The 12,719-nt window shown below is 42.5% G+C and overlaps 1 protein-coding gene across 4 annotated transcripts in view; it reads left to right on the forward strand.

Moving 5' to 3' along the window:
• Window positions 1–6,275: 6,275 nt before the first annotated feature.
• Window positions 6,276–12,719, forward strand: part of si:dkey-178k16.1 (band 4.1-like protein 1) — a 47,922-nt gene continuing 41,478 nt past the window's right edge. For all 4 annotated transcript variants that reach the window (XM_031566942.2, XM_031566943.2, XM_031566945.2 and 1 more), the window contains exon 1: window positions 6,276–6,465. The gene's annotated coding sequence lies outside the window, so the exon portion shown is untranslated. The remainder of the gene's footprint in view (window positions 6,466–12,719) is intronic.

A 12,719-nucleotide genomic window follows, 5' to 3' on the forward strand; every position in this document is an offset into this window, starting at 1 on the left:
CATTTACATTTAATCACATACCGTAGAAATATTAAATATTTCATATTACAAATAATTTGACGGAATGAATTTCATTTTCCAATACATCCTATTTAATATCTGTCCAAATGAATCTACAGCATAGGGAATGGAATGCTGTCGGGGTTATTTATTGTTTGTAGGCCAGAGGGTTAGAGATCAATCAGTAAAACCTTTCTTGGAATTTCTGGAATGATGAAACATTCTTGTGAAGTCAATAGGAAAAGTATCACATTCTTGGAGGAATTACTGATTTCAGTGCAAAACAAACAAAAAACTAAATATTGTTATATAACAATTTCATTCTTTGTGGTCTTTTAAATAAAAAAATAAGACCTCAATGATTATCTTCCTTTTGCTACCTATTACACAATTGTATGTGTGAATGTTTGATTTCCATAAAACAGTTCAAGTGTGTCAATACAGCTTTTATAGTACTTTAAACTTCGGACTTAGGGAGGGGTACTCCACAGAGATGGCAGAGGAAGACCCACGGAGGCCTGGAGGCCTGGAGGCATGGGGAGGTTATTAACACCAGGCGCAGGTTTAGGGTGTTCACTCCTTCATAAAGGAACTACGTGTCTTAACAAAGCACCTCTGTGTGTTTGCTTAACCGTGGGTGGCTGAGCGTAAAAAGTGAATATGTAAGCTCGTGTCTGAGCTGTGGTTTATTTAGGTTCGAGAGAGAGCGATTGAGTGCATGTTATCTCTTCATTAAGGCCGTGCTGAAGGAATAACTGTCAGCTTGACTGGCACACATACGAGGTGCAGTCAGTAATAACAAATCACCATCAAAATCAATCAGAGGAATAACAGAGGAGTTTGAGAGCTACTGTACCGCTTCATTCACAAACCTCCTTTGACAGTTTGGCTCAGAAACACAAGAAGCTGCAGCAGATTCTTACTTTATCCTTTATTCCTCTTAGCTGCATTTCAAATATCAGTCCATATCACATCCTCTGTTTTTGTCAGACGAGGACACTTTGTAACTGCAGCCATTTCAATCTGCATTAACGAGTAGGTGGTGATGGACTATTTCCTCTACTTGTTCCTCGTTCCACTCCTTTTAGATGCACTTATACCTTTATGAATCTCATGGGACTTAACTGAACCTATAGACCACCAGCCGAGGACATACAATGCCACTTTGAACATGCCACTTTGGAGGCCACTCTGGATACAATAGCATCTGATAAACTCTCTTCCCTGTTTTGTTTGGAGTCTACGGTGTAATAGAGTCGTGTGACGGACATCATCCCTCCTATGGTCATTTAACCAACTCAGTCTCCAGACATCGGAGTGGGGATGCGCCATGTTTTGGGTCAACAGGGCCACAGTTTGGCTTTTTTTTGCATACAGTTTTTGTACAAGGTTGCTTGTCACAGAGACACCTCAGGAAGTGAGGAATATTAGCAGAGGCTTGAAGTGACAAATGTGTTATTCTGCTTTTACATAGCATGTGTTCATCTCCTCCTCCATATGTAAAACCTGTGAAATATAGCTGCTGCCTTCATGACAACAGGCTGGCAGGTTTCTGGAGTAACAGTTGTGACTGCTAATGTGATCTCTTGCTATAGCACAGGGCCAGGTGTCTAGTTTGTCTAGTGTTAACATGGTGGAAAGACAGCGGGATGTTTGTGGAAAAATGTTTTGGATTGTTTTTATCTCATGCATGGGCATTACATATATTTTGAAAGCTCATACATTCTGACACACATTCTGTTTTTCACACGCAAGTCTATTCTTTGTAACCTATTAAGCCTATCAAATCAAATCAAATTAAACTTTATTTATATGACGTATAAATATATATACAGCCTAGATGAATAGTGCTTTAGAATTGTGTACTGTCAGCATATATACATATTAAATGCATACAACATAGACATATAAATAGCAGTCTGCATGAAACAGACCAAATGTTTTGCTGGTATGACAGGGAAGTTAACTGCACGCCCTTGCGAGGCGTGATCTAGGGAGAGATATATAGATGATGAAGGCTGAATGACTGTGGGATTGGATCAGTGACGCCGACATCTTGACAAATCCATCATGTTCACTGTCCCCTGCCAACATTCTGCGGGCCTTCTGTCTCTTATCAAACTTGTTTTCGTCGCCAAATGTCCTGACAAATGAACGTCAAATTGCAGCAGATCTACAGCGCTGATGTGAAGCACTGATAAAGCGAGGTGCCTTTCTTTTTGGTGCTTTTCTCGTCGTCAGAGAGGCTTTAAAGTGAAATCTTTCCTATAAGCGAAGTACTGAGTGAGGTCCTGGTAATGGATCCAGCTCTGCCAGTGTGTGCGACGTACACAAGTCTTCAGCAGCTGTTCCGTGACATCTCCTGAGAGCACAGCAGAAGACAGATCACTGAGCCAGTGAATAGCGTATGGCTCAGCACACAACCGTGGGCCAATCTGTCATGTAAATATTTGAATATGAAACACTGGAATATTCATAATTATTGGATTAATTAGACAACAAATGGGATCTCTCTCTCTCTGAAATGATGTTCACTGCATGTGGTGAATGTTCAAAACAACAGACCCTTTGGTATATTTGCAGTAAAAGTATTCATCAACAATACATGCATTTATCATTTGCGCTTGTTTGGCTTCGTAGAACACGTGTGCTTTTGGGTTTTGGGATGTAAGATTTAACTCAATATCCATCACATTAGCTTAGCACCCTTACTATCACCTGTAGCTGCAGGCCCTTCTCTGTAGGAGAACCCCCACCGGAGAACCGCTCCTAGTGATCTCCCCCACACAGTAAGGACTAACTAATTAAAAGTGTCAGCAGGCCAACAAGAGGAGAACATCAATCTTCCCGGCTTATCTCGACCAGATCTTATCCCTGGATCCTTGGACTCCATGCCTCCCATTTTTCTTTCCCCGCACCATCTGAAGCTTTGGGGGGAAACCGCCTCGATGCGCCTCAAGCTTAGCTGTGCCAAGAGGGATTGAACTACTATTTCAATTATTGTGTTATGGCTTCCTGACCCTACAGAGGGCTTAAGCTGTGGAAACTAAAGGTATACCGGAGTCTAATAAAGCTGAGCAAATATACGTACTGACACTTTGGCTTGGTTTTATTTGGATGAACTCTTTGAAATCTCTTAGGTGCGTTAGCTCCTCTCGACATCACATATCAGCTATTTGGAAGGTAGACAAGTGTTATGGGCTCACGAATCCCAGCACCTGCCAAATTAGACAGCCCTCGAGGGAGAGATGTCCTTCCACCCGCCCCCCACCCAGGCCCACCACTTTGTCCCTTAAATCATGTCATCAATCAAACTCCGGCGAACTCAAGCTCTCTCCTGTGGATAGCCAGTAGAGAGACGACAGTGGGTGGATAATGAGTGACGAGAAGGAAATGGACAGAGAAACTGGTCTTATTCGAATGCTATTCATTAACCAAACATGATTGGACAAGAAGTCCCCCGTCAGCCACTTTCTAGGTGGTCATGCGTTTGTGTAGTAGGGAGAAAAATGTATAGCTTTGGCTTTAAGGATACACCATTGCTATACACTCTAGATCATATATGATACAGCATGAAGGTCTTAACGTATAGTGCGGTTTCCCACCAGCTGTGCTGAAGAGAGATTAAGGCCTGATATTCAAAAGCCCCTCTTGTGCTATTAACATGACAGACCTGCCATGATGAATTCAAAACAACACACAGACACACACACACAGACACACACACTCAGGCGCGCACACACACACACACACAGACACACACACACACACACACACACACACACACACACACACACACACACACACACACACATACAGACACACACACACACACACAGACATACAAACACACACACCCACCCACCCACCCACACACACACACACACACACACACACACACACACACACACAAACACACACCCACTCCCACACAGACACACAGCCACACACAGACACACACAGACACACACAGACACACACACACACACACACACACACACACACACACACACACACACACACACACACACAAATGGATACACATGTGTACTGCAATGCTCTCTCTGTCACACACGCACACACACTACACACCACACACACACACATTCCCACAGCCCTTCCCTCCCACGCACATATTACGACGACTTGAAGGTTCGCTTTGGGCCATTAGGCAGACACACAGGCACACACACACACACACACGCCCAGGCACACACACATTTTGTGCATTCTGTGCGCCATGCATCATTTTGCCGCCCCTACATCACACCAGACCGTTTTGTTGGGGCCTTCTCCTTTGTTACTCTCTTATGGCTTTTCTCATGGCTTCAAGTGGGTAACACTTGCCCTGTTTTTTTGGCCCTTCTCACATCTGTGTTGTTTCAACTTGCTGCTCCAAATCATTTTCAATCTCTGTTCAGGGATTGTGGGACCTTACATCTTAAAATGAACAATTTGAGCATTCTGTCTTCCTCCAGCATTCGGTCTTTCTCCAGCATTCTGTCTCCCTTTAGGCCATGTTTCTCACCCATGACGTCAGCTGCGGAGACCCTGATGGCGCAGGTCTGCAGTGTGGGTACCTGGCTGTGTGTGTGTGAGACGTGTCAGCTGATAAAGGATCAAATCACACACATCACAGTCCACACACACACACACACACACACACACACACACACACACACACACACACACACACACACACACACACACACACACACACACACACACACAGTCCACGTTGTATTTCTCTCTCTGATGCTGTAGCCTACTTTATCATCTAATGTATAACCTTGTTAGTTGAGTTCTGCATATGCATACAGTAACTATAACTATAACTGATAAATATTTCACCAATAGTTTCCCAAAAATCTATTTCACTCTATAGTGCAGGGACCTTTTATATACGTCCTATCTCTGTGAGAAGGGCGCGGTAGATTCTCATAATCGTTCCAGTATTCCCAGAAATATGGTTCCTTAGTGCCACCCTGTGGACATAAACTGTAACGACGGAGGAAACACTTGAGTGGCCACTGGTATTCTCTTCGCTGTTACATTCAAGACATACTGTCATCGTCTTCTGTTATACTTGTCTCTTGTACTTGCAGTGATTTTACATGTGACTGACACTTATTGATTACTGTAATGACAGAGTGTACCAACAAAGTATAAAATGTATGTAAACTGCACCTTGCATCACTGAGTCGTTTACGCATCCCTGTTGCGTATTTTTCTTTAAACATTTCCAGTTTATTTTAAGAACACTGGTGTCCCTGAGTCACATACTTTGTAACCCCCTTGGTTCTATTTATCTAACTTTACTTCTGGTGATTATGCAGGCCATTACTTACTATCGACGGATGTTCATAGGATATTGGAAAATCTAACTGTTTATGTGTATTGCATGAGGGATTTTCCATTAGACAAAGGTGAAGATCTATACAGGGGAGGAGAGGACAGTAATTAGTTTAATTTTCTGATAAACATCATGAAAGAAAATAGCCTGCTGTCCTCCATTTTTCAGACTCGACACCACAAGGATTAGAAATGTAATTTCAATAAATGTCTACAACAAAGCATTGAGTATTTCGCTGACACGCTAATGTTGTGCATGGAATTAAAAAATGGCAATTGGTATGGTAATGGTGTCAAAGACACATGAGTTAACACTAACTAGAAAAATCACTGCTGTTGTAACACTGACAGTCCAATAGATTCCCTCTTCTGCCTACAGATGGACCCCCTTCATAAACACTTTATAGGTAGCGAATGCCGACAAAAAAGCAATTGAACATTTGTTGATGGGGCCTCGGTGGTAACTATTAGGCTTTATGCGTCATTCAGCTCATTACTTAGAGACATGGATGTGGAGTCGAGTTAAACTGTGAATGCCTCATATGTCTCTGATAGGAAGAGACATCATTCACTCTGAATGGCTCTCAACGGCTGAATTCTTATTTCTTTCACTAAGCACAAGGGGTTAAAATAAAACTATTTTAGTGCCCGTAGGCTACGATTCACATTATCGAATCTCTCATTAGCCAATCCAACCTTTTGTAGCCTATATGTGTTTACAGTTGACTATTGCTAATAACAATAATAGTAGTAATAATGTTAATTATAATAATAGTAATAGTAATAATAGTATTGCACATTATTCCACAGATAACTGAATTTGAGCCTAGTTGTTCTAAAAATGCAAGTTCTCAAATGTCCATTAATGACTAGGTCCACATTATCTTTAAACCAGGGAGTTCCCCTGGAAACGTAAACGCCCCTCCAGCGCCGCTCCCGACTCACGCCGTCTGTTATTCCTCCGCTCTCCGCCCGCTCGCTCATCCATTCTCTCGGACAATTTTCCTTGACGGCGAAAAGAGACAACAGGGCGGTGGCAGTGCACTTTACATGCCTGCATCATCCATGCTCTGTATCTGGACGGGAAACTGACTGACAGACCTGGAAAGACAGGTATTCTTCTTTTGTTGTGAATGCTATTCCAAGCGAGCTACTGTAACGTTACCGTTTGCAGGTGCGGGCTTGCAATTAAGCTATCGTCGTTAAATCGCATATTTCAGGCTATCAATAACTGTATTAATGACTCCAATGTCGCAAAAAATATTAGTGTTCATCGTTTATAGACATTTTAGTGTTTGTGTGTGCAATCTAGCTTAGGCTATAGCTCACGCACCGATTTGCCGGTTACGTGCCAAGGACTCGGGCTCTGTAATCAGAGCAAAGTAGCTACACACTGATGCAAAAGAGCGACAAAGGTGGATAGCGATATGGAACACTGTTTCATACGGCTTTGTTGTAAGACCGTTGTGCCTAACACCACCTTACACCCTGCACACCCACGCAGGTAGGTTATTCAAACACCCTCTCTTTCGGTCCGAGAGGTGACGCCGAAGGTGCAGATACAGTTAACCCGAATCAGTGCGAGGAAAACGAATGTTTTCTTGTAAGTGGGCGATATAGGCTACTAACTTAAGCTAACTTTTGTGTTTGTGCAGGCGAGTCATACAGCCCTATAAATCACAGAAATTACACATATGCATGTATAGACTGCTATACTGTCGGGCGTAGCCTGTAGACAGGGATGAAGCCTACTAAGGCCTCTAGGTTATGTGCCGGTACTGATGACCTGCTCTCTCCGACCCATCACTGACCAGAATTAGGATCAGGCCTATCGCTTTCATTGTAGCCCCTCTCTGCGAGAGACCGGGCTGCCTGATGACGAGACACTGGAAGTGGGCTGGACCCTTTAATGAGAGATACGGGGTGTGGTTCAGGGGGGGCAGTCATGCATACACAAAACACAAGAACCTATTTGCAAAGTGGTGTAGTCTGCTGTGCTGTACCTATTAATGGAGGCGAGGACCCTCAGATGTACGGAAAATGACTCGTCTCCATGTTCAATTACTATTTAGGCTAAGGCTACTGAAAATTATTAGTTACATTAATTAAAAATGAGTTTCATACAATGGTTTTGCAAAGATAAACATGCTTTTAATAAGAACGCAAGGCTACTTAATGAGATTCTCGAAGCTGCAGGAACATTTAAGGAGCTTAGCAGAATTTACACTTAGCCTACACTATTACCAGAGATGCTTCAGTATAGTATATAGACCTATGGGCTGGTGAATTACTTTTGCATTTTCCTTTCTTGCTACCTGTTGAGTATTAAGATTTGGTCGACCCATGTGCCGGGGTGTTGTGATGTTGTTTGGCTCACACATCCCTCTCCAAAGGTGGTTACCTAATTGACTACTTGAGAAGTATTGCTTCTAGCACTTAAAATTATTAGCGCTTCAGCGTTTGCCTTTGGCTGTAGATGTCTCTTTTATCGGTACACTATCTTCATCTTGTATCTAATCAATTAGAGGAAACTTTGCCATGCGGCACCTGCAGAGAAAGGGCCTGCTTTTGCAGCTGAACGCTGGGATCATTACATTTGATGTGGCACCGAGCTGTCAAATGAAGAAGGGTTAATGTGAGTAAGAACTGTAAACACAGGTTCAAAATGTTCGGTTCAGTTTAAGTGTCTTTGAGCTTCTAATTGGCTTGAATGAATGCACGCCTACTGTTTTATTCTTGAACAGGAATTCTATTTTAGATGCTTAATTCAGCCAAGGACATTTTGGCAGTGATGGGAAAAGGGCCCTTAATTGTCTCTGCAATCAAATTAAGTTGAAACGAAAAGATGACCTGAAATCCCGTTCAGCGTGATACAGTCGTGCATATCAAAGACTTTGGCATTTTTTAGTAGCAACTGTTTATCGAAATGGACTATTCCAGTAGCACCCCCTCATTATCCTTCTGCACACTGTACCAGTGGTGCACTTTCATTCATATGACATGACATGTGTTAGACATTTACTTGGTACATTTGAATGGATAATGAAAAGAATGGGTCCCCTTCATGTATATTTTCTCCTTCACTAAATACAAATATTATTATTAAATACCTCAGACGCCCATGCCCCAGCCTAAGAACACAAGCTTTTATTTTCTAGGGATTTGGAAGTGCAGTTAACTGTAGCTGTCGCCATCATCAGGAAGTGAAACCGCGTCCTTTAGTGATACTCCTGGGAGCTATATTTGTTTGCAGTCTCGGAGGATATTATTGTTCTGCAGGATTGAGGTTTTGTGGGAGCTAGGCCCGGCCCACTTATTGACTGATAGTTTTAGTAGCATAATTACCCTGTTTCACAGGTATAGTAAGTTCTTTGCTAAGGACTTAGCTAACTATTAACTATTACACCAATACTAATGAAAATAAAAATATGCATTCCTATCTGATTTTAATTACCAGTATCACATTCAAGGTAATTATGGTGAGCATAAGTTTGTTTTTATATCAGTTACTGTCTGATGACTCTCTGAGTACTGTTATAGGCATCCTAGGAGTAGTGCTGTGATCAATGAAAAACAGAGAATGAGCAGTCGTGGCATTATCAAGCTTGAATTGATTTGTGTACTTATTTATTTTAATTATTTCTTTATTTATATATTGATTGATTTGTCTGTTTGAACAGCGTGACAAACCCTGTGTTATAAAAGGAATCTCAATGTATTGTTTTCATGAGCAGCGGAGGGTTGCTGGCTCCCAGCTGTCTCCTCTTCAGTAATCACTCTCCGTATGTGATATCCAGAAGCATGTTGTGTCTTAAGTCCTCCCTAGGGCTTCTCTCTCGCATCTGGGCCTAGTTGTGCATTCGAGTGCTAGGTGTCTGGTGTCTGGTGGTTGTGCTTCACAGGGCTGTTAGCAGGTAGGCGCATTAACGAAGGCTGCGTCTGGTTTTGTTTTCTCATGAAGATGGGTCTCCTTAAATCTATTTTTAAAATGTTCACCTGGGGGGGACTATCAAAAAAGTGCAGTTCACCTTCTGAAATGAAGTAGGGCCAATATTTTATTTTCATTTTATTTTTTCCTTTTAATGTAGCCTATAAAGTATCTGTCTGTCCTTTAATTATATGTCTTAATTAAAATCTTAATATGTCTTAATTAGTCATTTAGTGTCCTGAAAATGTTTTAACATTTACATTTACATTTAGTCATTTAACAGACCAGTTGTTCTATGACGAGTGCCTGTGCCCCTGGTTACTGACCAGTTTCAAGAGGTCCTCCTGCTGAAATGATCACTGTTAGTCATACGTTGATGGTGGTACTTACCGGTCATTGACCACTGACTCACCACTGTATGGTGCAAGGTGACTGTAAGCAACCTTTCCTGGAGCTCCCCCTGGTGGCACTAGCTAGTGGTTGGTACACGGTTTCAGTGGTCTTAAGACTTACCAGTTTGAGCTACAACTTCTTCTGTTTTTTGGCAGGGTAAGGCAGGGGGCTTTGGCCACTCTGACCCCCCCCCCCCCCTCTCCTCTTTGTTGATGTGCTCCACCCTGGCTGTGCAGGAGTGGAGGGCATAAACCCTCTCCTCCCTCCCTCTATGATGGCAGAGAGCATTCAGATCCCTCACTGACCAGTTGGCCTGTTGGCAGAGTGTGGACACTGGGCGCTGCCACCTCCCTCTCTCTCTCTCTCTCTCTCTCTCTCTCTCTCTCTCTCTCTCTCTCTCTCTCTCTCCCTCTCTCTCCCTCTCCCTCTCTCTCCCACACAAATCACCCCCACTAGTTCCCCTTTGGAGCCCTCCAGACAGTGTTGTGTGCCGTCACTCCGTCCCTCTGTGTCCAGCGCTGACCCGCGGCCCACGGGCCGAGCCGGGGCCGAACAGACCCTGATTGAAGTGCTGTGAATGGGAATCGAATGAGGAGAATGATTTGTGCCTTCTCCGATGTGTCTCGAATGCTAAATGCCATGTCTGAGGCGCACTTGAGAAGCACACTTGCGCTGTATTCGCTATACTGGGCTGCATATGTGACTTTGTCTGTGTGACATTCTGCTACAAGTTATGGATTAAAAATAAAAAGGGGAGAATTTAGTGGAGGCTCTTCACCCACTTTCAGTTTCTTTTTGGGAAGGTGCTGGGTATTGGCCAGATATTTCTGACTCAGCATTGAGACCCCCCCCCCCCTCCACCCCCGCCCCCACCCCCATTCACTGAATTTCCATGTCTTTCATTTGTGGCACAAGCCTATGCCGTAGCTATTAGTTACCTCACCACGAGCTCTCTGGGCTTTTTACAAGATTAAACCCCTCTCAAAGCCAGGGGAAGGAAATGACATTTAGATTTATTTCCCCCTCCTTCGAGTGAATAGGTAAACACATTTACAGCCTTGGTCCTTTAGCTTCTGGCATTGAGCGCTTGTGCCGGGGCCGCCAGCGTGTGCGTCTGTGTGTGTTGTGTGTGTTGTGTGCGCTGTGTGTGTTGTCAGAGGGAAGGATGTCTGACTCGAATGCTTTTGCCATGGTCAACAAATTCCATAAGAATTGAGAGACCTTTCAGGAAGCCTCATTCACAGTGTTGTATATTGGTCTCGCTCTATACCATATTTTTGTACTGTTTATCGGTAGACCATATCTGAAATATCTGTTTTTTCCCCCACTTAAACTGAAATGTCTGCTTTTAACAGTTAAACTTAATTGAATTTACTGTTAGCGCATACGGTTTCATTAAATTAAAAATGCACCCCAATTATAACTCTGCCGCAACTACTCAATGCAGTCCTTTACCATCTTGGACTGGATATTTTGTTACCCCACTGAGCCTGTGGTAGATTATGTGTTGAAGACCCCTGGGGACCAGACCTCATCATGATCGCAATCTCTTGATTGACCTGTCAGAGATACAGGCTGTGCCACATAGGCAGTGTTGACGTCTACTGGATCAGGCTTACAAATAAATACTGTTGCCATGGCAATTATAGCACGCAAACTCAAAAGTGAGCCATATCTGGTTCATTATTCTGACATCCAGTGTGAAGCATCATATTTTTTAGTTTGTTTACTTCAAAAGAAAAAAAAATTTTAGACAGTTTTTCGTTGGGTTGACTTATACGCCCGTAGGGCTGTAACAAACTATTTTGATAATTAATTATTGTGTTGATTATTGTACTGATTAATCGACTAAAATACAATCTTATATAATCAATATATTTCAAGATTCAAGGTTTATGCACTGACAATACTTTATTCATTCAAGGGATTTTATAAACAAATCATAAAACATTATATTCAATGCATAAATACATGAATTGATGAATGTGACGGAGTGCCGTATCGAGCCTGGCTCTTTGGCGTTGCGGTCAGGATGCAGGTTGGGTCAATTTATCAAAAGGAGTTTAAAAAAACATTGTTTTCGAACTGCTCTGTTTTGCAAAATGTAAAGAACATCTCAGTTTCATATCAGAACATAAACAGGTTGTGTTTGCACGACATTGCACAAATTGTGTTCAAGTGAGCAATAGCATAATCTCATGGGTTCACTATTACAACATTTACAATTCAGTGACTGTGACGAGGCAAAAGTCGCTTGTGTCTGCTTTTTTACTTATATACATAATGAGCACAGCATTGCTGGAGACATAGCAAAACCAGTAGGGTAACCAACCTTCTGGTTTCTGTAATCAGTTTAAATGGCCAAAATCTCATCATTTCGGTGGAAGTTCATGTCTTTCAGAATATAATGCAAGCAGCCGAGGCTAATTGCGTTGCTAATCGTACTTAATTCGGTTTATAACTAAAGTTAGCTAAGTCTCCTTCGTAGAGCCGCCCTGTTTCCTTTTTAAATACCTGTACATAGCGGATGCAGGCCTGTGCTGGTCAACTCTGCATCATTGCAACACAGCTGACGACCCCCTAAGCAAAGGGCTGGGTTTGGTGACATGCTCCTAGATTTGAATGTTTATGATCATGCTGATGTTACCCCCATCATTTTTAGACTTTGTCTCTCGTTACAGCAAAGTGATATAGTCTACTCTAGGTACGCTATCTACTCCAGCTTTACCTTTATAAAACCTTTGATTCTCTGTCTAATGAGCTACTTAATGCGTGCAACAACGTGCTTAATGACGTAGTTGATGTATTTTTACTATTATTGTTTTATATCGTTGCAGCCCCTTCCCACCAGATGATATGGCACTGTTCAGAGATGTGTCTGAATAGGACAAATCTCTACTCACGTTACTCATCTCTTGTGACTGCTGCCAGAACTCTTTCTCTGGTTCATGGTACTGCTCAGAACTCAGAACTCAGAACCTTTCCCCATGCTGTGAGCGTCTTTTCTAAGACTGTGCTAACCTACAATGTGTGTCCACTTTGTTAC

This window comes from Clupea harengus, chromosome 4 (genome assembly GCF_900700415.2).
Source record: "Clupea harengus chromosome 4, Ch_v2.0.2, whole genome shotgun sequence".
NCBI classification, from domain to species: Eukaryota; Metazoa; Chordata; class Actinopteri; order Clupeiformes; family Clupeidae; genus Clupea; species Clupea harengus.